The 25,685-nt window shown below is 40.7% G+C and overlaps 1 protein-coding gene across 1 annotated transcript in view; it reads right to left on the bottom strand.

Annotated features, from left to right (window-relative positions):
• SHISAL1 (shisa like 1) overlaps positions 1-25,685 on the bottom strand; it is a 280,550-nt gene that overhangs the window by 189,063 nt on the left and 65,802 nt on the right. The window contains exon 2 of the mRNA XM_074936639.1: positions 11,901-12,031. The gene's annotated coding sequence lies outside the window, so the exon portion shown is untranslated. The remainder of the gene's footprint in view (positions 1-11,900; positions 12,032-25,685) is intronic.

The raw sequence follows: 25,685 nt of genomic DNA, 5'->3' as shown, positions 1-25,685 counted from the left end.
CCCATGCCCGCCCTCCCTCTAGCACCTTTTGGGGATATCATTTTTCCCATCCACCAGCCTCAGAAAATAAATCAGAATGGCTTCTGTTGGCCATCTTCAGAACAGAGAAGGCCCAGTCATGCAGGAAAGCTGAAGAAATACCATGTAAAGACAACCAAGTGATGAAACCCAACTCATCTCAAAGCTCAGAAGTGCACTGTGAAAAGCAGCAGTGACTATAGTTAAACTGGTAGTGCAAAAACTGTGCCCAACCTCAGCTACGTTTTCATTGACATGAACGTGTCTGTTCATTTTCACAGAAGCTGTGCAAGATCAAAAACGGTCAAAGTTAGTGCAATACCGTTGTAGTAGGAATAGAGTCTGAAACATAAGCCCTTGTATCAGAGGCCTAAGACCTGGGCTAAAGTAGTGGTCAAAACTTTGTGAATATAAAGCAAAATCAGGCTGTGAGCTAGATGCAGGCCCTGCTCACAGAATCTGGCAAGAACAGGGTTGATATTATAAAAAACCACACATTCCTAAGAGGTGCTATGCACAGAGCACTCATGCAAACACATTCCAGAAGGGTGGTACCAGAACACCTCGATACCAACACATTCCCTAAAGATAACCGGCCCATCCTAAAGAGAAGGTCAGGAGGACAGTGTGATGGATAGAGATGTACAAGGTGATCGGTGGTAACTGCCTTACATCAGAGGGGGTCAACTAACTATGTCAGAGGGGCAATATATAACTTGTTTGTACTGGTGTATTAAAAGGTCTCTCAGAAGTAGTGTCTTTGGTTGGCCTAGGGAATAATGGAAAGTCCCGCCATTAACTGAGCTAGTCCATTGCAATGGGCATACATGTGTTAGCGCACCTGTAACCATTGAGCCAGGACATTAGGACCGTGCTTCGTTGACAATAAACCTGACCAATTGCCTTCACTACAAACCAAGTCTCTGGATTTACTGGGCAGTTTGATTGGAGCCTGTTGTACGGGCTATCTGGCCAGAGTCAGTACAGCACTCAGAAAGCACACACACGCTGCCAAACATCTGATCACAAATGTGAACGCTCTACTCGTGCTGTTATTTCCAGAAGTAGTTCTACTGGCATCAATGGGAATAGTCGAGTGAGTAAATGCTCTGCAGTGGGAGTAAGAGTCACAATCAGGCTCAGATTATTTTTAATTTCACAATGAATACTTCACCACAGCTCTAATTATGGATCATGTAACTGACTGGGTATGTGCTACATTTAAACAAGAAGCTAGAGACTCTTTATTGGGTTTACAAGCAGGCTGGTACAGTTTATAGTGCAGCTTTCACTTCATTTTCTCTTTTCCTTTTTTACATTTTGTATGCTTATGAATCAGTGCTATGATAAAACTTTCCGTAAGTCCCTTTCCAAGGCATGCTTCAATTTGATTAAAATGAACCCATGAAATTCCCAGCTAGATACAATCACAGAGTACTTCAATAATAGTCTGCCAGCTGTTAGCTACTAATGAACATTCGAGGGGCTGGGACTCTTATTTATGAGCCACTAAACACTTTTACATCACTACCGTGCGGTCTCCATCAGGGTATGCCAACACTACAGCAGCTACAGTGGCACAGCTAGGACATTGCAGCTATGCCACTGTAGCACCATAGTGTAGACACTGCCTAATATTAATAAGAAGGATTTTCCCATTGATGTATTTAATTCACCTTTCCAAGAAGCAGTAGCTAGATCAATGGAAGAATTCTTCCGTCGACCTAGCTGCATGTACAGTGGGGGTTAGGTTGACCTAACAATGTTTCACAGGGTTGTGACATTTTTCACAACCCTGAACGATGTAGCTAGAGCAATCTAATTTTTAGGTGCAGACCAGGTATCAGTGAAAAGGGCCTATGCCAGTCTGCCTTTGAAAATGTATTTCATCTACCCAGTTGACTGACAGAAGCTGAAATAGACCATGAGCTTGTCTATATTAGAAAAGTTGCACCAGTTTAACTAAAACAATTACATTTTATCTAAAAAATTCAAACCCTTAATGCAGCCCCACTTAAAGTACTTCAACCCTTGCTTGAATTGGTTTATTTTATGTTGGTAAGTTACTGAATTAAGTTAAAACTCTTGTTTAGAAATGGTTATAATGCGAGCTATTAATGGCTTGCCATTAGAGGATACTGGTATATAAGTGCCCAAAGTGAAAAGAGTTAAGATGCCAGGTATTAACTGCACCCAGAGAACTGAGATAGAGAATGAGTTGGCAATTCACTACACTAGATCCTAGTTAAAGAAACTGAGGACTTTTCTACAAAGGAATTTTTTTATAGTTTGCGGGGGGGCATGTGTTCATGTTCCAGAGTAAAAGTGTCCTCACAGGGGAGTTATACTGTATAATTATAGTAGCTTAAATTCACCCTGTCTGACTCATAGTGGCATAACCTTCCTAGATACACAAGCCTTGCGTGAGTTAACTGTCAAGTAGTCAGGGTTTTGGGGTTCCTTTTGTAAAGGTTTCACAAAAGGAGGATTAATGCTCGAACTGGTCAAAAATTTTCCATTGAAAAGACTTTTGCTTATTTTTGTCTCTTTGGAGATAAAATAGAGAATATAAAAGGTGTATGATAGCTCAGGGGAGGGGGATGAGCAAAAAAATAAATAAAAAAAATTTGGGTATCCAGAACCTCTGTTAGGGACAATTTTTCATGCTGATCCCTTTTCCTAGGCTTTGGAGAGGAAGTTGCTTGTACAGACTTCTCAGGTCTGTATTTCAAGACAAGTCTGTATTTCATGCAAAATGAATGATAAACTATACAGTTGATTCAGGGAAGAAACTAACTTCAAACTGGCTTCTCAAAACAAGAAAACAGCTTTTTCTGGTACACCAGGGATCAAAAAGGGACCAACCTCTCCTCAGTTATTTGCATTTGGAGAAGCCAGAATCATTAGTCTGGAAAAGAGGAGACTAAGAGGGGACATGATAATAGTTTTCAAGTACATGAAAGGTTGTTACAAGGAGGAGGGAGAAAAATTGTTCTTCTTAATCTCTGAGGATAGGACAAGAAGCAATGGGCTTAAATTGCAGCAAGGGAGGTTTAGGTTGGACATTAGGAAAACTACCTGTCAGGATGGTTAAGCACTGGAATAAATTGCCTAGGGAGGAATCTCCATCATTGAAGATTTTTAAGAGCAGGTTAGACAAACACCTGTCCGGGATGGTCTAGATCAGAGGTTCTCAAACTGTGGTCCCTGGACCACCAGTGGTCCACGAACTCCATTCAAGTGGTCCATGGAGTTCCTTCTAAGGTGTGCACCTGCATGTCCGCACACAAGAGAATGAAGGGCCACACACAAAAGAATGAAGAGCCACCCACCTTATTAGTGGAGCTGCACAGGCGTGGGCTCCACTAATTAGGTGCTTGGACCCTGGAGAAGTTGCACATGTAAGGTGAGGTGGTGGCTTTGGGGGGGAATTTGGGACGTGCAGGGCTGCGGTGGCCAGAGAAAGAGGTGACTTCCCCCAGCTCCAGGGCTGAGGCTGCTGGGGAGAGACCCCTCCCTCCTTCCCAGGGCCAGCTTGGGGGCTGCCATGGCGGGAAGAGAGAGCACATCCATCACATTAGAGAGGTCAGACTACTGATATTAAAATATGAGTTGTGTGCTTCTATTTGTAGAACAAAAAATGATTATTATTAAGGGTTTTTTTATATAGCGCTTTTATCTATAGCAATATCTATTTTATATAGCACTTTACAATAGTTAGCTAACGGTACAAACAACATTTGGAAATACCATTAAGTGGTCTGCTGAGACCCTACTGGTCTATATAATACGTAGTCCTGCCATGAGTGCAGGGGACTAGATGACCTCTCGAGGTCCCTTCGAGTCCTATGATTCTATGCTTTGATGCGTTCCATCTGTCTTGGATCCCTGACTTTTGAGTGTCTTGAAGATTTTAAATGGAAATTGCTGTGAAACAATGTTTATCACTATTGTGATGCTGTGACATGAATATACCCCTATATTCACACCTTCCATACTAGTCTATTAATCTTTTGTACAAAGTGTGCCTTACAAGATATCATTTGAAAACTCAGTTTGCTGGTCAGTAGCGTCCTGGTAAAATGTGTAAGATAATGTTGTATGTGAAGTTATCAGAGTCCCCTATGTGATGTTATTAGCACATATTCCAAACCCCACAGTCCTGCCCAAACAGAAGTTGGCAAACAGGTCGGTCCTAAACAAAGGAATGTGTGCTCTGCTTAATTTGCATTTAAGCAGTAAAACTAGTCATCAAGCAGGAAGGGAAGACAAGGGAAGTTCAAACAGATGAAAAAAACAGCAGGGAATATTCTTCCACATAGATGTTCTGGCTCCTGGTTTCCAGCTAGAAATGTTTTTCAAGAGGGGGACTGAAACCATAAAAAGGAGGGACAAATACCCCAAGGGACTCCCTTCTTTCTCCCCCAGCCAATCGCATTCACTGCACCTGAAGAGACGAAGGAAACAGCCATTGGGACTCTAGGGAAGGGGTCCTGACCTGGGAGTTTGGTCAGCAATTTGCTGGAGCTTGTGGTGAGAAACTTTGTTTGAATCTAATATAGTTTGTTAAGTTAGGCATTACTAAGCATTTTATCTTTATTTTTTGTGTAACCATTACTGACTTTTATGCCTCATATTACTTGTACTCACTTAAAAATCTCTCTTTGCAGTTAGTACATTTGTTTTATCTATTCCAGTGTGTTCAAACTGAAGTGTCTGGGTAACTCCATTTGGGGCAATAAGTTGTGTGCATATTATTCCCTTAAAGGAATAAGGAACTCAATATATTTGCACTGTCCTGGAGATGGGCGGGCAGTATAGGATATGTGTTTCTGGGGCAAAATCTGAGATTGGGAGTGTGTTGGGATCCCCTGTGGTAATTTTTAAGGCTGGTAAGAGCTAAGATGTGGCTGGCTGGCTGCAGTTTGCACACAGACATAACTGGGAGTGATTTACATGCTGGAGGCTGTTTGTGAGCAGCAAGGCATTGTAAAGGGCACCCCAGGTTACACGGCAGGGGTGACAGCTACTTATTAGTCTGGATTGTACCCTGGTATGTCACAAATGCCATGTTATGATTGCACTGAGGAGCATTGGTGGGAGATTTCTACTATTTCCAAAACATTAGATTGCCTAGTTATGATATAGGTTCTGAAATGACCTAAGAAACTCTGGAAAATAAGGTTTCAGAGTAGCAGCCGTGTTAGTCTGTATCCGCAAAAAGAACAGGAGTACTTGTGGCACCTTAGAGGCTAACAAATTTATTAGAGCACAAGCTTTCGTGGGCTACAGCCCACTTCATCGGATGCATAGAATGGAACATATAGTAAGAGACAGAGATATATATATACATACATACACACACACACACACGTTGGAAGTTACCATACAAACTGCGAGAGGCTAATTAATTAGTTAAGATGAGCTATTAGCAGCAGGAGAAAAAAAAACTTTTGTAGTGATAATCAAGATGGCCCATTTAGACAGTTGACAACAAGGTGTGAGGATACTTAACATGGGGAAATAGTTTCAATATGTGTAATGACCCAGCCACTTCCAGTCTCTATTCAAACCCAAGTTAATGGTATCTAGTTTGCATATTAATTCAAGCTCAGCAGTTTCTCGTTGGAGTCTGTTTTTGAAGCTTTTCTGTTGCAAAATTGCCACCCTTAAATCTTTTACTGAGTGGCCAGAGAGGTTGAAGTGTTCTCCTAACTGTTTTTGAATGTTATGATTTCTGATGTCAGATTTGTGTCCATTTATTCTTTTGCGTAGAGACTGTCCGGTTTGGCCAATGTACATAGATTCATAGATACTGAGGTCAGAAGGGACCGTTATGATCATCTAGTCTGACCTCCTGCACAACGCAGGCCACAGAATTTCATCCACCCACTCCTGCAAAAAACCTCTCACCTATGTCTGAGCTATTGAAGTCCTCAAATCATGGTTTAAAGACTTCAAGTAGCAGAGGGGCATCGCTGGCACATGATGGCATATATCACACTGGTATATGTGCAGGTGAACGAGCCCCTGATGGCGTGGCTAATGTGATTAGGTCCTATGATGGTGTCACTCGAATAAATATGTGGACAGAGTTGGCATCGGGCTTTGTTGCAAGGATAGGTTCCTGGGTTAGTGTTTTTGTTGTGTGGTTGCTGGTGAGTATTTGCTTCAGGTTGGGGGGCTGTCTGTAAGAGAGGACTGGTCTGTCTCCCAAGATCTTAGAGACAAATTTGTTAGTCTCTAAGGTGCCACAAGTACTCCTGTTCTTTTTTCTGGAAAATAAGTATTTTTTCCCACTCTCTTTGCTTTGGAGTTAGCTGGTTACTTTTGCTATCGATCACATAATCTGTTGCATAGAAATTAAAGTTGACCAAATATGTCTGTGTTAGGGCTCTTGCTTAAAAATGGGATTTAGGTGCCTTTGAATATGGGATTTAGGCACATTGGAAAATTTTACACCTTGTCATTAAGAGTGAAATCCTTGCATCATTAAAATTAAGGGAAGTTTTGCCATTGACTTCAATGGGGTCAAGATTTCCCACAGTCATCTAGGCTCAGAGATATCAGTTGCATTTGAATGATCTAAAGTGTTCTAAAACACTTTGATATTCAAATTTCTGATGACTTATTTTGGTACAATTCCCTTGGCCAGATTTGTAGTACTGATTACATGTTGGGGTAATTCTCCATTTAGTAATTCACCCGGAACAGGACAAGCCTTAGTATGGAGGGAATATCTGGAACACAGTACTGACAGAATTACAAATTCTCCTGTTTCCTTCAATATAATATTGAAATCAGTCAGATAAAGGTTGACTATCAAGCATTATTTACCCACTCAGAAGTCTGCATATATGTTATTAAATACATAGGGCCAGGTCTTCAGCTGATGTAAACCAGAATAGCCCAACTGAAGTGCTGATTTACATCAGATGAGGATCTATCCCATACTACTTATCTGGAAAAATACTGCAGTTATATTCAAAACACTAAGAATGTTACTTGGCAATTTTTTTCTTCCTTCCAAAACTGTAACTGTACAATCAACAAAACACATGTAATCTGGGAATCATAGTTTTCTTTTTCTTTTTATGTCCTATAACAGTAGTTTTCAACCTTTTTTCATTTGCGGACCCCTCAACATTTTTGATGGAAAATGCAGCCCTCTTTGGAAATCTTAGACATATTTTGGGAATCCCCAAGGGTCCGCGGACCACAGATTGAAAACCACTGTCCTATAAAAAAAATGGGTGTGAAAGAGAGAAACACAGAGTCACCCACCCCACAATAGCCAACTGCCCAGGTGTTAGAGGTACTCAACTGATTCAGAACAGCGACTTGAACCCAAGTCTGCCATGCCACTGGTGAGCCCCCTAATCATGGGCTATTGGCTATCCTGAGATGTGTGAGGGCATGAAAATTTTTGAAAGGTCTCCACTTTGTGCCAATGTCAAACAAAAATATGTCAAAACCTCCAACAATTTGGAGAAATGGATTTCTTGTTTTCTGGCCACCATAATAAAAATGTACCTTCGTCACTGCGGGTTGGTCAACACACACTTGATGTGCTGCTTTAACTATACCAGTTTAGAAATGTGGACAAAAAGTTATATTGTATAATGGAGCCTCTCTGGTAAAACTTACTTCAGATCTAAGCTATACCAAGAAAAGTACCATTATACTCTCTGAAGGGGAGAACAGAAGGTCCAAACCCCCAAAATAAGCAGTTAATCCAACTGATTGCATACTATGTTATTTTACTGTAAGAGAATATTGAGCAAGATCTTTTATGAAAGCTTGTAATGCACTGATCTTAATAGTCATTTATATATTTGTGTATATAGAAATCTGTGCTCAGAATCCATGGGACCATGTCAGGTCCACCTCTCAACAAGCCAGTAAGGTAGTCAAAGCAGTAGGGGCACCTCTCAAACTAGTTTACACAAAACCAGCTTCAAGGACCCATCCATTGTCCGGTTCAGAAAAAGACAATGATGGACCATTAGAGTTAACGAAAAGAATATCCCAGCTATCAAGTCAAGAGAGAATTTCCCCAATCTGAATAACCACGAGTCACTATTGATGGGTGGGAGGAGGAAGGAGAAAAGGGGAAAGAAAAAAAAAAGCCTTTGAAAAGCAGATTTAGATCTGAAGTTTTTAATCCGTAACTTGAGGGACAAACTTGAGGTAGGGGGAGGTCTGTGAAAGCTGGATCCCTCCTGTAGTGAGGGTGTACACTGCAAAACTATTTTAAGGCAATAGGTAACTGCTGTTAGAAAAGGGATTTTATTTAATTTGAAAGTGTAGAAGTCTGAGGTTGCATCTTTATGTTTATTTTCTGTTTAACTTTTATAGGTTTGTTTCCCTTACTATTTCATCTTTGAATTTGTGTTTTTTCCTCTTATACAAATCTTGTGTTTATTTTCAGATGAAGTAGGTCTCTGGTGTGCAAACTGTATGGAGCGTGTGTGCCAAAATAAGCTGATAACAGGAGGGCTGGTTTGAAACCTTCAGCCCTCAGTCGGAGTGTTTGGTGATTAAGAACTTGGGGAGGGAGACTTGGGATTGAAAGGACTGTTGGCATCACCCTGCAAAGATTAACTGGGCTGGTGAGACCTATTGATTGTGCACTGGCTACTGGTGTCAGGGATCTGAACCATAAGTACACAGCACAAGGCCCCCAGGACTGCAGGGGAGGTGGTGACAGAACCCTTAGTGGTCTGAGTAGACCCCAAAATGTCACAACTGGTATAACTGTACCCAAATTAGGGGGTGCATTGCTTTAATTATATCAGTTTCTAAACCAATATAATTACAGGTTTCAGAGTAACAGCCGTGTTAGTCTGTATTCGCAAAAAGAAAAGGAGTACTTGTGGCACCTTAGAGACTAACCAATTTATTTGAGCATGAGCTTTCGTGAGCTACAGCTCACTTCACTGGATGCATACTGTGGAAATTGCAGAAGACATTATATACACAGACACCATGAAACAATACCTCCTCCCACCCCACTCTCCTGCTGGTAATAGCTTATCTAAAGTGATCATCAAGTTGGGCCATTTCCAGCACAAATCCAGGTTTTCTCACCCTCCGCCCCCCCCCCCCACAGACAAACTCACTCTCTTGCTGGTAATAGCCCATCCAAAGTGACCACTCTCTTCACAATGTGTATGATAATCAAGGTGGGCCATTTCCTGCAGAAATCCAGGTTCTCTCACCCCCCTCCAAAAACCACACACGCACAAACTCACTCTCCTGCTGGTAATAGCCTATCCAAAGTGACCACTCTCCTTACAACCTGATACTATTAATTTAGGCTTAAATAGAGACTGGGAGTGGCTAAGTCATTATGCAAGGTAGCCTATTTCCCCTTGTTTTTTCCTACCCTACCCCCCCAGACGTTCTGGTTAAACTTGGATTTATGCTGGAAGTGGCCCACCTTGATTGTCATGCACATTGTGGGGAGAGTGGTCAGTTTGGATGAGCTATTACCAGCAGGAGAGTGAGTTTGTGTGTGGGGGGTGTGTGAGAAAACCTGGATTTGTGCTGGAAATGGCCCACCTTGATTATCATGCACATTGTAGGGAGAGTGGTCACTTTGGATAGGCTATTACCAGCAGGAGAGTGAGTTTGTGTGTGTGTGGTTTTTGGAGGGGGGTGAGAGAACCTGGATTTCTGCAGGAAATGGCCCACCTTGATTATCATACACATTGTGAAGAGAGTGGTCACTTTGGATGGGCTATTACCAGCAAGAGAGTGAGTTTGTCTGTGGGGGGGGGCGGAGGGTGAGAAAACCTGGATTTGTGCTGGAAATGGCCCAACTTGATGATCACTTTAGATAAGCTATTACCAGCAGGAGAGTGGGGTGGGAGGAGGTATTGTTTCATGGTGTCTGTGTATATAATGTCTTCTGCAATTTCCACAGTATGCATCCGATGAAGTGAGCTGTAGCTCACGAAAGCTCATGCTCAAATAAATTGGTTAGTCTCTAAGGTGCCACAAGTACTCCTTTTCCTTTTGCGAATATAATTACAACAGCACAAAAATTTCTGTGTAGACCAGCCCTAAAACAAAATAGGAGTTGCAATATATATGGGTAGCAGATCTGTTCAGTAAGATGGGGCCAGTTTCAGTGTCAATTTTCAGACTAAAATTGTAATAAGTACTGCTCAGCCTGCTTCTATTTTCAGATATAAAATTCTCTCATTTTCCCATATTGCATAGCACTTCTATGGTTTCTAGTTTACATCTCTCCTTGACGGGCTGAGCTTAAACCAAAAGGACTGAATACTTATTTACTTCCAATAGGAAGCTCAGTAGTGAAGTATGTTTGCTTTTAAAGTTATGTCTGTCACGGACCATTATTGAAAAACAACTGCTGAAAAACAAACCAAGAAAATGTTACCTGGCCCAGTTATTTTTCAGAACAAGTGTCTCCAACCAAGCAGTAATTTACTATATCAACTCAAATGTTAATGGATAAAAAGAAGGCATAATAAGCTAGCAGAAAGACCGTTCATGGAGATATCTTATTGTTTACCAAAACAGTATGCTAAGCAGCCCTGCATAGTGTTAACACATTTTCCATTTCCCTGTTTATAAATCAGAGATATTTTCACTTAATACTGTTTTTAATGGCTACCTATTTCTTTACCTTCATATTTGCATATTAGTAATCATGCTATCTGTAGCATATAATAGAGACCATGATTTATGCTACCTAACTATACTTCCCAGTGAAAAACTATAGATTTTGCTATCAATAACAAAAAAGTAGGTGTGTGGGCAGGTTACAAGGGTAAATCGAGAGTAGGATTTAGCTTCCTTTTGATGTATGTGGATAACTTGCAGTAATGGGAATAGTACCCACGCCTGTCAAAAGGCCCATGCACACTCCATTACTATTACCACATCTATTTATTAAGGACTTGATCCTGCACCATCAAAGTTAATGGAAGTTTTAACATTGACTTCAGGGGTAGCAGGATCAATCCTCTATAGCAGTGAAATAAATGCATATGACAAAGGTTCAATTTACATGGATCTGAAGTATTTGCACACTGTATGAAATGTACCTCCAGCCCCAATTCAGCAAATGAACTTAACTTGAAGCATGTGAGAACGCTTATTAAAAATCAGTGGGACAACTCAGGTGCTTGCAATAAGCATCTGCATAAGTACCTTGCTGAATTGGGGTCTCACAAGGCCTTGTGTACCCTGAGTTGCATGCTGGACTCAGAGTCTGGGGCAAGGCTCCCTGGTTTCTATGGCACTTCAGTGCAGCGGACTTGAAATTCCATGGCAGTTTCAGCAATATTAAAAAAATGGAGGTTTTCACTCAGTTAAATGACAGGGCCATGCCAAAGACATGGATCCTCCTCTAAATGTTCCCAGTGTGGGTGGGTGTTCAGAATTGGTGTTTTGGTTCAGCTTACTTCTAAGTAGCACGAAATTCCAAAACGGTTGTTTGTATGCATGGGATGAACAGAACCTATTAGGCCCCCATCTTGCAAAGACTTATGTACATGCTTAACTTTCTGTGTTTTGAGTAGCTGCATTGGCTTCTCTTGGAACATACACCCTGATGGTAGATGTACTGTACCTGACTGACTTACCTACCCTCTTCATATACACATAGACTTGCTCATACCCTCCCTTTGATAGCTTGGGTCAAACAAATTGTTTTAGAAAATAAGGTAGGAGGCTGAACCGAAACGTGGGGGGGGGGCACCCTACAAATCTGGAGGCAGATAAAGTTTAAACAAACAACAAAATAAGTAACACAAGGAAAACTGCACTGATTGTATTATTCCTTTTCAATTTTAAGGCCATGTTCCTGCAACTGATAGCGTCTATGTGATTGTTGTATAATAGCTTACCTGCATTTAAACCAGTGGTGTTCCATGTACATCATTCCTTTCAATTAGCTTCAACAGGCTTTGGGTCATGCCCTATATGAGTAGATTGCTAGATTCCAGAAGCAACCATTGTGAGTATTTGGTCTGACCTCCTGTATAACACAAAAGAATTTCCTCAAAATAATTCTTTTTGAACTAGAGCACCTTTTACGGAAGTTCCAATCTTATTTAAAAATTGCTAGTGATCAAGACTCCTTAATGACCCTTGGTAGATTGCTCCAATGGTTAATTACATTCTCTGTTAACAGTGTATGCCTTATCTCAAGACTTTATTTGTCTAGCTCAGGGGTTCCCAAACTTCATTGCACTGACCAGAAAAATTACTACACGACTCCAGGAGCTGGGGGACTGAAGTCTGAGCCAAAGCCCGAGCCCTGCTGCCCAGGTGGAGGGCGGGGGGCGGGGGGGGAGCCAAAGCCCAAGCCCCACTGCCCCAGGCAATGATGCCAAAGCCCAAACCCTAGGGCTTCAGCTCCAGTAGGGGGTCTGTAACCTGAGCCCCTCTGCCCAGGGCTGAAACCCTCGGGCAGTGGGGCTCAGGCTTCGGCTCTGGCCACGGGCCCCAGCAAGTGTAAGCCAGCCCTGCTGACTCCATTAAAATGGGGTTGCGACCCACAGTTTGAGAACCGCTGGTCTAGCTCAACTTCCACTCATTGGATCTTGTTGTACCTTTGTCAGCTAGTTTAAAGATCCCATTATCAAATATTGGTTCCCCATGTATGTACTCAGAGACTGTGATCAAGTCACCCCTGAATCTTTTCTTTGTTAAGCCAAATAGATGGAGCTCCTTGAGTCCATTACTGTAAGACATTGGGGTTTCTTTAAAAAAAATCCACTTAAAAAAACAGACCTGAGACTGCCACAAAATTTCCAGTCTGCTGCACTGGACGGCAATAGGTACAAACTGGGTGGCCTGCCCCAAGAATTTAAATCTTACATTTTGCCTCTTTCATCAGGATGAATGCACCACATCTATCTGCTTTCCTTTATTACATACACTAGATATTCAACCAGTTACATACAAAGCAGAAATATATCTACCAGGAAAAGAAAACACTTATTACACCTAATCATGAGCACAAACTTATCACAGATACCTCACGTGGGAAAGCTTTCCCACTGAAATACTGTGTAAGAAAGAATGACAAACAAAGTAAACTAATGGTAAGCAGAACAACTGTATTTCCTTTTTAATCCATTTCTCCTTTCCCCATAGGGAAGGCATTCTTCACTTTATTTGACCCTTAAGATTCCTAACGTGCTGGAATTCCCTTTCATGATTTTCTAGAATCCACATGATCCTAGGAGTTTGGGATTAGGAGATGATGTAAATACAACGTAAAAACTACTACCCAATACTTCTCATTCATGTCAGGGCACTAATGATATTGTGAGGTATGACCCTGAGCAGATCAGAAGTGACTGCAGGACTCTGGGAGTAAGGGTGAAGGAATTGGGGGCACAGGTGATGGTCTCTTCAATCCTTCTGGTCAAGTATAGGGGCCCAGGTAGACACAGATGCATCCTGGAGGGAATGCCTGGCTACAAGGATGATGTTGCCAGGAGGGCTTCAGCTTCCTTGACCACGGGGATGCTGTTCCAGGAAGGAGGACTGCTAAGCAGAGATGGTGGCAACCTATTGAGGAAGGGGAAGAGCGTATCTGGATAAAAGACTGGCTAACCTAGTGAGGAGGGCTTTAAACTCGGTTCGATGGGGGCAAGTGACAAAAGCCCACAGGTAAGTCAAAAACATGGAGACCTGGGAGAAGGGTCGGAATCTGCGGGGAGCATGGGGTGTTATAGCAGGGATAAGGGAAAGACAAGAGATAACATAGAGCAGAAATCAAATCAGTATCTTAGATGTCTGTATACTAACGTGAGAAGTATGGGGAATAAGCAGGAAGAACCTGAAATTATAGTTAATAAAACACAACTATGGCAGTTGGTGTCACAGATTTGGTGGAATATGCATGACTGGAATATTGGTATAGAAGCGTACAGTTTGCTCAGGAAGGACAGGCAGGGAAAAAAGGGAGGAGGTGTTGCCTTATATATTAAAAATATATACACTTGGACTGAGATTGAGCTGGAAATAGGAGACAGACTTGTTGAAAGTCTCTGGGTAAGGATAAACAGGGTAAAAAACAAAGATGACATCATGGTAGGGGTCTACTACAGACCACCTAACCAGGAAGAAGAGGTGGATGAGGCTTTTTTTAAACAACTAACAAAATCATCCAAAGCACAGGACTTGGTGGTGATGAGGGACTTCAACTACCCAGACATCTGTTAGGAAAATAACACAGCAGGGCACAGATTATCCAACAAGTTCTTGGAAGGCACTGGAGATAATTTATTATTTCAGAAGGTGGAGAAAGCTACTAGGGGAGAGGCTGTTCTAGATTTGATTTTGGCAAACAGGGAGGAACTGGTTGATATTTAAAAGTGGAAGGCAGCTTGGATGAAAGTGTCCATAGAGTTCATGATTCTAAGGAATGGTAGGAGGGAAAACAGCACAATAAAGATAATGGATTTCAAGAAAGCAGATGTTAGCAAACTCAGGGAGTTGGTAGGTAAGATCCCATGAGAAACAAATCTAAAAGGAAAAACAGCTCAAGAAAGTGGCAGTTTTTCAAAGAGACATTATTAAGGGCACAAATGCAAACTATCCCACTGTGTAGGAAAGACAGAAAGTATGGCAAGTGATCCACCCTGGCTAAGTCAGGAGATCTTCAATGATCTGAAACTCAAAAAAAGAGTCCTACAAAAAATGGAAACTCATTCAAATTACAAAGAATGAATATAAACAAACAACACAAGTATGTAGGGACAAAATTAGAAAGGCCAAGGCACAAAAGAAGATTAAACTAGCTAGAGAGATAAAGGGTAACAAAAGAAAACATTCTACAAATATATTAGAAGCAAGAGGAAGACCAAGGACAGGGTAGGTCTGTTACTCAATGAGGGGGGAAAACAACAGAAAATGTGGAAATGGCAGAAATGCTCAATGACTGTTTTGTTTCGGTTTTCACCAAAAACGTTAGTAGCAATTGGCCATCTACCATAGTTAATGCCAGTGAAAATGGCAAGTAGCATCAGAGGCTAAAATAGGGAATAAACAAGTTAAAAATTACTTAGACAAGTTAGATGTCCTCAAGTCACCAGGGCCTGATGAAATACATCCTACAATACTCAAGGAGCTGACTGAGGAGATATCTGAGCCATTAATAATTATCTTTGAAAAGTCATGGAAGACAGGAGAGATTCCAGAGGACTGGAAGAAGGACAAATATAGTGTCCATCTATTAAAAAAAAGGGAAATAAGGACAACCCAGGGAACTACAGACCAGTCCGTTTAACTTCAGTACCTTGAAAGATAATGGAGCAAATAATTAATCAATTTGCAAACACCTAGAAGATAAGGTGATAAGTAACAGTCACCAAGGATTTGTCAAGAACCAATCATGTCCAACCAACCCTTTAGCCTTCTCTGGCAGGGTAACAAGCCTTGTAGATGGTTGGGAAGTAGTAGATGTGGTATATCTTGACTTTAGTAAGGCTTTTGATCCGGTCTCGCATGACCTTCTCATAAACAAACTAGGGAAATATAACCTAGATGGAACTACTATAAGGTGGGTGCATAACTGGTTGGAAAATCGTTCCTAGAGTAGATATCAGTGGTTCACAGTCAAGCTGAAAGGGCATTTTGAGTGGGGTCCTGAAAGGATCAGTTCTGGGTCCGATTCTGTTCAATATCTTCATCCATGATTTAGATAATGGCAGAGAGAGTGCATTTATAGAGTTTGCAGATGATTCCAAGCTGGGAGAGGTTGCAACTACTTCAGACGATAGGATTAAAATTAAAAATGATCTGGATAAATGGTCTGAAGTAAATAGGATGAAGTTCAATAAGAACAAATGCAAAATACTCCACTTAGGAAGGGACAATTAGCTGCACACATACAAAATGGGAAATGACTGCCTAGGGAGGAGTACTGCAGAAAGGGTCATAGTGGATCACAAGCTAAATATGAGTCAACAGTGTAACATTGTTGCAAAAAAAGCAAACATCATACTGGGAGGTATTAGTAGGAGTGTTGTAAGCAAGACACAAGAAGTAATTCTTCCGCTCTACTCTGCGCTAATTAGGCCTCAACTGGAGTACTGTGTCCAGTTCTTGGTGCCACACTTCAGGAAAGATGCGGACAAATTGGAGAAAGCTCAGAGAAGAGGAATAAAGATGATTAAAATGTGGAAAGTGTGACCTTATGAGGGGGAAAATGAAAAAAATTGGGTTTGTTTATTCTATGATATTGCACAAATGTAAAATCTGTGGTAATATGAAATTTGTAATTAAAATAGAAACTTTAGTTACAGTAACACTTTGCACTAGATTCATATTGCAACTGCTCCTGATCTGCAGTCAGCAATGAATGCTGGTAACAAGGTGATCTACAAGTGGTTTTTTATTGAGAGGTGGGGATCTAAAACATCAAGCACCCTCTGTAAGTGGACTCAGTTGAGTGGCTGTGGAATGTCTCCCAATGAGGAGCCCATTTCAGTGAATGGAACAGAGACATTTGTCACAGGATGTGAGTGGAACCAAGTGAGGATTGTGGAATGGAGCCAGCTGGCCTGGATGCAAGAGATGCCCTGCACATGAGCAGAGTTGGGGTAGAACTGGTAGAAAAAACAGTAAAGAGTTTTCATGAAACATTTCAAAATCATTTCTGTTCTGCCAGTTTTGAAAAGGAACAATTTATCACTGATTAAACATATCCCCCCCAAAGTTTTTAGAAAATGGGTTTCCCTTTTTTTCATCCTCCTTTTTGTGCCCCTGAAAAAGGGGGAAATAAAAGAAAAACTGAAAACCAAAACCAGGAAAATTTTCATTTTCGGGAATTATAGAAAATTTGGGGATTTTTTTTAAATTTCTGTTTTGTTTTTTTAAAGGATGAAAAAATTGAATGAGAAAGTTTTATTTAAAATATTATGACCAGCTCTAGTTAATATATTCAGAATGCATGATCAGAAGACTAGGATGATTCATTGACGAAAGGTGTTCATTATATGGAATAATGGATACATCTGAGAATTTTGTGATCTGTGCACTGCCAATGAACAGAGAAAGGTTGCATTCAAATAAATTACATGTTGAAATTTATGTGCTTTGTTACATCACTGGTGACACACTCTCACTCTTGCGCACTGATTTCAAGTATCCTGTCTTTAAGCATCCCCTGGTGATGAAACACACATTCTGCTGAGCTATAAGAACAAAAACATGCATACGCGTAATCTGGTGACAGTACAGTTAATGCTTTCAATGATCACAATGAATTGGTATGACACAACATGCAAAGAATAGCACGCTACATTGCGCTAGCTAGAGAATGCAATGCAAGCTACTATAGTGATATTGCTGATTTATCTGGTTCATTAACTAGCCTATTTTGCTGACACCGTGCCTCTCATGTACACTTTGGTTCCTAGTGGAAAGAGAGGTTATTAATAATCTAGGCAATGAAATATAGCCATTTGTGACACTTGTTGATACCAGGTCAGGAATTATTTATCCTAGTTCTGATTAGCACCACAGGGCAAATACTGAATTCAGATGCCTGGTATTTTGCACTCTTTTCTAGCTCTAGATCAAACAACTTTTCATCATGTTCTGGTATAGTTTTAGTAGGTTACCTGCCTTTTCTTATACTCTTTACAGCTCACTGATATAGACTGGCATAAATGAGAAGCTGACCTGTCAAAAACAAACTCCTAAATATTAGTCTTGCTGATGGCCATTTATTATTTATTGAGCACCAAAGATTTGTGCAACCCTGCAAAATACAGAGACAGGCATGTCTCCTGCTATCCCATGGGGGTTATAGTCTAAGACAGACAATCCAGTACCAATAAAAGACACCAGCTGGCTCTATGAAGGTCTAAGCCGAAAGATGGTGAATGATTTAAAAATATATTTTAGATGTATACTGACATATTAGCTACGTGGTCTATTGTAAGTAGGTGTCAAAGGAAAGGGAGGAGTTGGATAAGAAGGAAACAAATATCCCTATCAACAAAAGAAAGCTACTGTGGTTGAAATTTTGAAGTATTCTGAGGGAGGAAGAGAGAAAGAAGGTTTGACCATAGTGAATTTGATTAGTAATATCCATGATGACATTAAACTATATTTGCAGTGCACAATGTTAACTGAGTTACACTGCTTGTTAGATATAGCCTTGTTAGACTTGCTCTAATAATAAATCTTTCATCAGGAGATTTCAAAGCCCTTTACAAAGGTGGTAAGTATCATCATCCCCATTTTAGATGGGGAAACTGAGGAACAGTGAGAAGTGACTTGTCCAAGGGTCACCCAGCAGGCCAGTGACAAAACCAGGAACTGAAGCAGATCTTATGAGTCCCAATCCAGTGCCCTATCCACTAGGCAACACTGCCTTCTCATAAGTACATGTCTCTTCATAAAATGCCCATTGCGCAAGGAAAGACCTATTGGGACAAGAGAATGAATTTAAGGAGAATACTATTAAGACGTGCATGGAATAAATAATTTAATATATTTGACTTGCAGCAGGTTTTAGAGCCATGTCTTTTTCTTGAGGCATTGAATGCTGATGGAATTCATTAAACATATGCATGGAATGACTGATCCAAAGTCCATTGGAGTCAATGGGAATTGTCCCATTAATTTCAATCAGCTTTGATCAGGCTCAGAGAGAAGAGGGGCCAAATTCTCCTTTTAGTTACATTGGCACACTGAAGTACCCAAGAAGAAAATCTGGCTTAACAGATCCCTAAAAATGTTACTCATTTTACTGGTATCAAATGAACCATCATCAGAAAACGTGAGTAGTAGTAAGGACAGTTGGAGCTCTTACTGGAAATCTGGTCAGAGACAGTGAAGCTGCTTGTTGATAAATGTGTACTCCTCCTAGACAGAAGTCTTAAAAACACTCGAATGGGGAAATACCAAATATGCCTAATGATAAATCATACTGTTAAGTTTCGATTTCTGAGCTGGTAACTATGCATAGGGATTTTACAATACCCAAATCACACAGTTGTTTCACTTAAACCATGTCATGTTGTGTGATGCATCATGCTGCAAGGTACATGATTCATAACAAAAGTATTTTGCAAAAAGTCCTTCTCAGCATGGAGTAAATCATGTCTTGGGCTATTCACAGCTCTTCACCAGGTCAAGCAAAGCCAAGAGCAGAGGAAAACTTAAAATATATCAGCCTCAACCCTTGAAATGACTATTCATAAATAAGCACTGTATTATAATATAATGAATTTTGAAAACTGAGTTTTCTTTTGAGGGCTAATGAATATATCTCATATGATAAATCTGGCTACCATTCCATCTGTCCAAAATGACATAAGCAGTAATTATATTTGTATTAAAAGTGCTGAAGCTGTAAAAGGAATTTTAGCTAGTTAATGAATGGTGGGGGACACGGACACAGCTTGCTGCAAGGTAGATATGTGACAAATTGTTTCCAGTGCTAACCAATATGCTATAGTAGGCTAGGTGGTATTTAACATCCTATCTCTGTCATGTTCAATACTAACTATTTGCATTGATACAATTATTTTCACCTACAACACTGATCAGCCCTTTCCCTCCTTTAAATAACAGTTTAGCACCCTCATGCCAAGCTATGGAAAATTATCTTGCAGCTGTGGCATTTGGCTCCAAAACAGATTTCACTGACAGCTGTGTTTATGGTATTAAACCTGTATCTTGGTCTGTCACTTTGTTAGGTTGCTGATGGACTCTAGCTATCGGTGTCTCACTGTCTTTCAATTATATACCTTTGCTTGGGAGAAACGAGTGTGTCATTTGAGGAATAAATTCCTATGACATACTTGCCCTGTCTTATGCTATAAAATATTACTCTGTACTTGTTCAGAGGGAGCGGACACACATGCTAACACCGTGAGGGCACTGAATTGTTGAAAAGGGAGGGTGATTTCAGCTTTTGATTTGCTGGTTTCAATTATATTTCATGATTCTGCTTCATTTTATAATTATTATTCTTCCAACATAACTAAAATGCATAGTTTTTAATTATATCAAGCCTAGAGCACATAGCTAGTTGCTTTTTTAGTCTGTGGCCAAGATTTTTCAAAAGCAAATAGTGATTTTGGGTGCCCAGCTGTAGACAACATGGAGACCTGGTTTTCAAAGGCCCTAGGTGCTGCTCAACCTTTGAAAAATAAGACCTGTTCAAGGTGTCCCAAGTTTGGCACTCAAAATCCCAAGTTATTTTTTAAAATCTTGGCTTGTGCATATAAATCCAAATAAATGAATGTGCTACCAAATTAGTGCACTGGGAGTAAACTCCTCCCATTCTTGGGTGAATAAATTTAAAACATAAAAAAACAACAACACTATAGTAAAATTCTAACCGCTAAATAGGATCATAATGAATTTTTGCGAAGGTATGCATGTAAGTAAAACATTTCTTTCTGAACATGGTCTTTGATAATTCAGTGACTGCCCTGTTTTTAATCATTATCCCATTCACGATATTTTGGGGTGATTGTTTCCTCCCTTCTGGATTTGAATCTTAACATTTATAGTGTCCTGAAACACAGATGTTGCATGAAAAGTGGTTAAAGTGTGAATGAGTGTGCAATTAATTATGTTACATCAATACGTCTGCTAACCAAGAACAAGGCTAGTGATACGAAAGGTGTACTGAATCTTCTAAAAAATCAATGCAGAGCACGTTGTATCATTATAGCAACAAATGAGACTCCTTTCTTGTGTGTCTGCTGTGTTCCCTTGGATTTTCAGATGAAGTAAGAGAGAAGATGGTCTTTATTGTGACTAAACTGAATTTTTTACCAGAGACAAGTCAGCTTTCCCATGCACTTATGCTGAGGGTGCAATTAGATGTTCTTTATTTGAGAAAGGATAATGAAAGCACTCAATCTGGAAGACCAGAAAATGTAGATGGATGAGTAGATTTTTCACAATTCGTGCTCTCCTAAATTCATATTTTATTACACAGAGAGGCCCTGATCCTCCAGTGAGATGTCTGTGGGTCCATCCATTCAACTACACAGACTTCACTGTAGAATTGGTGCCTAAATCTGTAGTTATTAATACAGCCCAGATGCTTGATCAAAAGTGGTCCAAGCTGCTTGCTATTTTCTGTTAGATGAATTTATCGTGTCAGGTAGGGCTATAGTCCATAGCTCGATATATGTCCATCTCTCACAATCACCAACATCACCAGCTAGCACCCTTGTTGGCAGTCATAGCAGAAGCACTAGGATGGACAAAACTAGTCTCCATTCACCACAACATACCATTTTTTCCTGGTCAGGAGTGAGGAAAATTGTGGGAAAGTGCAGAGAAGTTTGCATGCCATGGCCTGCACTGTTATGTGGATATTAATATACATAACTAATACACTATGTGTCAATTGAGAATGGTCTATACAGAACGTGTCTCACAAAACCCAGAAGCAAAGGAATAAAAAGTTATGACATCTAGCAGTACAGGCCCATGTCTCACCAACAATACCCAAACACTGCTATGTAGGGATGCCGGCCCTTAATCACTCCTGTCCTCTAGTTCAATGGTGCACAAACTTTTCCAGTTGCAACTCCCCCACGCTTACCATTAACAGAATCAGTCCATCCCTGCCCCCACTCCATTACTGCGCAACCAAGCCTTCCTCAGCAGCAGGCTGCTTTTGCCTTACAGCCAGGCTACACCGCTAGGGCAGGGCCAATACCCACCCCTCTGCCCTTTCCCCCTTTGCGTTTTCAGGTTGGGAAAAGGCACATGCGACGGTCTCTGGGGGCGAAGGCTGCCAAGAGCAGAAATCAGCACTGACCCACAGGCTGGGTGGCCCGCTGAGGTGAGTGAGGGGGATGGAGGTGGCACTCCCTCCCTCAACCCTGCCACTGGGGCTGGCCCGAGCTGCCTAGCTTTGCCACTCCCCCCCCGAACGTTTCTCCCTGTCCCTCTAGGGGGGTGCACCTCAAAGTCTGCACACCACTGCTCTAGTTCACCACCACCACAAACAGCTCAGACTTCCTCTCCCATCTTTTCTGCACATTCTGAGTTGAGGGGGTGGAATCACTCCCTCCTTTGTAGGAAAGCCGATGCTGGAAGACCGATTATAACTCAAATCAGTTAGCAGATTTACATGAAAATTGTCTGAAAATTCAAGCTTTCCTCAGAAATTGTGCTGAAATTTTGAGGCAAATAACAGGGTTTTTCATACAAAATCTAGAGGTTGAACTCCTGCTTTAAGTGCAAATAGAACCAAACAGTAATGATGGTGTCACAAACGATAGCTGGTCTGGAATTTTCTGCCAACATTTTCCAATGGAAAATGCCATTCTCGCAAAAATCAAAATTTTCCATGGGAAAACTGTGATTTTGCTATAAAAGTTTCAATTTTCCAGTGGAAAAAAAATCAAAATAATGACTCCCTGGGTGCTTGCCTGCAAAGCTCATCAATGGCCCTTTCTGCTTAAGAGTTTTCCAGGAAGGCTGGCAGCAAGCCAAAAAATTCTATTTGGATTCTCTCAGTGAAATTTTTCAGGAAATCCTTCCAACAGAAATTTTCACTTTTTACCTTTTATCCTGATTTTGGGAGAGGTGTCTCCCCCCCCCCCCCCCCCAAAAAAAAAAAACCACATAATTTTTTTCTGGCAATGGATTTCTGTAGTTGCAACAACTCTGCCTTAGTAGAGTGCTGTTCATCATCCAGCGCTGTGCATACAGCGCCTGTCACAAGTATTAAAAATTCATACTTAAGACTACAAATAAAAATAGAAACTCTGAATTATATTCCATAAATCAAAAATATGGGGATGTCTTGATGAATAATAATATGTTACCTTCTACCATAATCTACGTCAAACTTCATGTTACTGTTCAAACATGCTTGTAACAATTATACTGTCTTCTTGTTCCTCCTTTGTGATCACATATTTAAAACCTATTATACTTCATCATCACATTAAGACCTTTTATTATAGTTAACATTGCTATTGTCTCATGTAACAACTCCACCACCAATATGTTGTACCTACAGTGTATGATTAGTTTTTTCATACTTTGTTATACAATGAACCTAATAAATCTATTCTGCTCTATTTAAATAGCAGAAATCACTAGCTGCAAAATAAATGGTCCCATTCATTTCCTAAATATTTTTAAGACTAGTACATCCAGATAGTTTCAGTATAAGACTCCAGACTAATCATTAAGATAGATATTGAACACATTTGGTGGACGCTGGAATTTTGTAGTTTGATCCCCCTCTGTCTAAATTTTTATAGTATTGGAGATTATTCCATGCATTAATAAAGAATGGAATACTTCTGCACAAGCCTTTGGCAACAAGAATTATATATATATAGCATAGCTGGCTATAGAGATTAGTGCCATGTTTGCAGTTTATCAGATCTGGGTCTTGTGAAATTCCAGGACCTCTTAGTTTTCTCTAGGTCCATTTTCCTTCAGCCACCATCTTACTGGTCAGTGTGCATGTGGGGCAAGGGGAGGGTCACATGGTTATGGATGCTAAGGGACAATTTAGGTTTCCATATCCTTCTGCTTCAGCAGAGCAGAAGGATGAGTACTATTTTACCAGTGGAAACCAGCCTCCGTGAATGCCCATCTAGAAAGGTTTACAAAAGAGAAAATCTATACGTGGGGGAGAGAGAGTACACCAAAATGGTCTCATTCCTGTGGAGGGTGACTTGAAGCATTCACAACAGACATAGGAACAGGAAAGAGGGAATGCGTTCAAGTCCTCAGAAACATAATTGGAGAAAGAACAGGAGTACTTGTGGCACCTTAGAGACTAACAAATTTATTTGAGCATAAGCTTCCGTGGGCTACAGCCCAATTCATTGGAGAGGCTCCCTTCTTGCAGTATGGTAAGGTATCTCGGAGATAAGCAACTGCATTTCAGAAGTTAGAAGACCTTTTCATCCACACTATTAGGATAAGAAAGAATATAGGCTACTGAGGGTGAAATACCTGTTTATTCAATGTGATACATAGTGGATATGCTAAATCGAGAGGGCAAAAAATCAGACCAGGCATAACATCTTTTTGGAGAATACAATTTTAATCAGCACATCTTGACTGGTGAAATTTGGTTCTATTAGGCAAATATTTACAATTATGAAAGCTATTTGAAGAGTCAACATTAATTTATTGTGCACTTCAGTATTAATGCACCATGTCACATAAAATAGACAGGACTAAACAGGCAGTAAAAATGAATAATATAGATATCAATCATCAGAATGTATCATATACTTTATTGCTATTGTTTTGTGAGACTTGTTTTTTTAAAAAAAACATTTTGACTTTATTTAAAGAGTGGGAAGGTTATTCGTTTTCAACTGTTTAGGGGGCCACAACACTTTTTAAATAACCGTGAACACTTTTTTAAACTCTTAGTATGATTAACATTAAGAGCTCTGCATCAGCATCCTCGGTCTGTTTATCCAATATTTCAGCTAGGATGTTCTCAAACTTACTCCCCATGGGACCCTCAAACCCAGTCAGTCCCATAAGCCTTTGCAGTTGCAATAGACAACAAACTTGTGGAGCGTGCACATGCATGTGCGCGCATGAGAGAGATGTATAAAGGTGGATTCTCCTAGGTGGGGTTGGGTGTAGTGCTGAGGGTGTAGCTGACTACTTCCTGGGGGGTCAGAGGGATGGAGAATGCTTCCTCCTTTGACAGCTTTTCCTCCTTCTCCTGCTGTGCTTTGCCAACAGAGGTGATGCTAAAGCATGGTGAGGGGCTGGCCAACACTGTGAGTAGCAGGGTCCTTGGGATCAAGAGTAGATGGCTCTTCATACCTTTAACCATCACTTCCTTGGATCAGAGTATTGTACAAGCAGCAGAAAGGGCGAGAGAAGACACAACATGGATGGGGCAGAGGCAAAGCTGCATCTGTAGAAGAGAACACAGTGTTTCCCTTCCCTCCTTTTAGCTTGCCAGTGGTCACCAGATTTTGGAGACTGCATCATGTCCCCTCCCACCAACCATGCTGCAACCTGTCTAAATGTCCCAATACCTCAAATGTAGACAAAGGTATTTGTTTCCTTGAAGAAAAGATAGAATGTTGGCTTAGCTTTATTTTTTCCCATCCTCTTCAATTTTCTCTTCAGGATTCATCATATCCAGAGGGGAAGAATCCTTTTATAAGAAATAGTGATCAAAATTATGTTGAAGGTGCATATCTAAGTGAAAAAGCTTGCCTCTATAGCTGAATGATGGATATTTTCAGTCACATATAACTGTCTTGATGTTGTGCCAGGTCCTCAGTGCAAGTACGGCTGCAGTACATGACTCCAGCAGCACAAAGCAACCACAGCACCAATTTAACTAGCCAGCAGAGAAAACCCATAATATTGGGGAATCCCTGGGTGGCTGTAAAGACACTATTGCAACTCCTGTGCCGTCTCTCTCTTAGCCCATCTCCTAGACCTGATGTTCCAGGTGTGGCCTGGGCACCTCAATGTCCCAATTATGCCTGGCTGTTGGAATGGTATGTTGGGTTAGACATAGATTAGAACACTCCTCAGGTTGCCCAAAATTATGCGAGGGGCTAGCTTGGTGCCCAACTCACCACAGACTGGAAGGTGTATATGCAGCAAAAAGCCCAGGATTGAGTCATTATCTTTTGGGTTGAAATGTCTCTGGCAGGAAATGAAATTATTTGATC

This window comes from Natator depressus, chromosome 1 (assembly GCF_965152275.1).
Source record: "Natator depressus isolate rNatDep1 chromosome 1, rNatDep2.hap1, whole genome shotgun sequence".
NCBI classification, from domain to species: domain Eukaryota; kingdom Metazoa; phylum Chordata; order Testudines; family Cheloniidae; genus Natator; species Natator depressus.
Note: the sequence above shows the minus strand (reverse complement) of the source record. Positions and strands in the feature narration are given on the sequence as shown.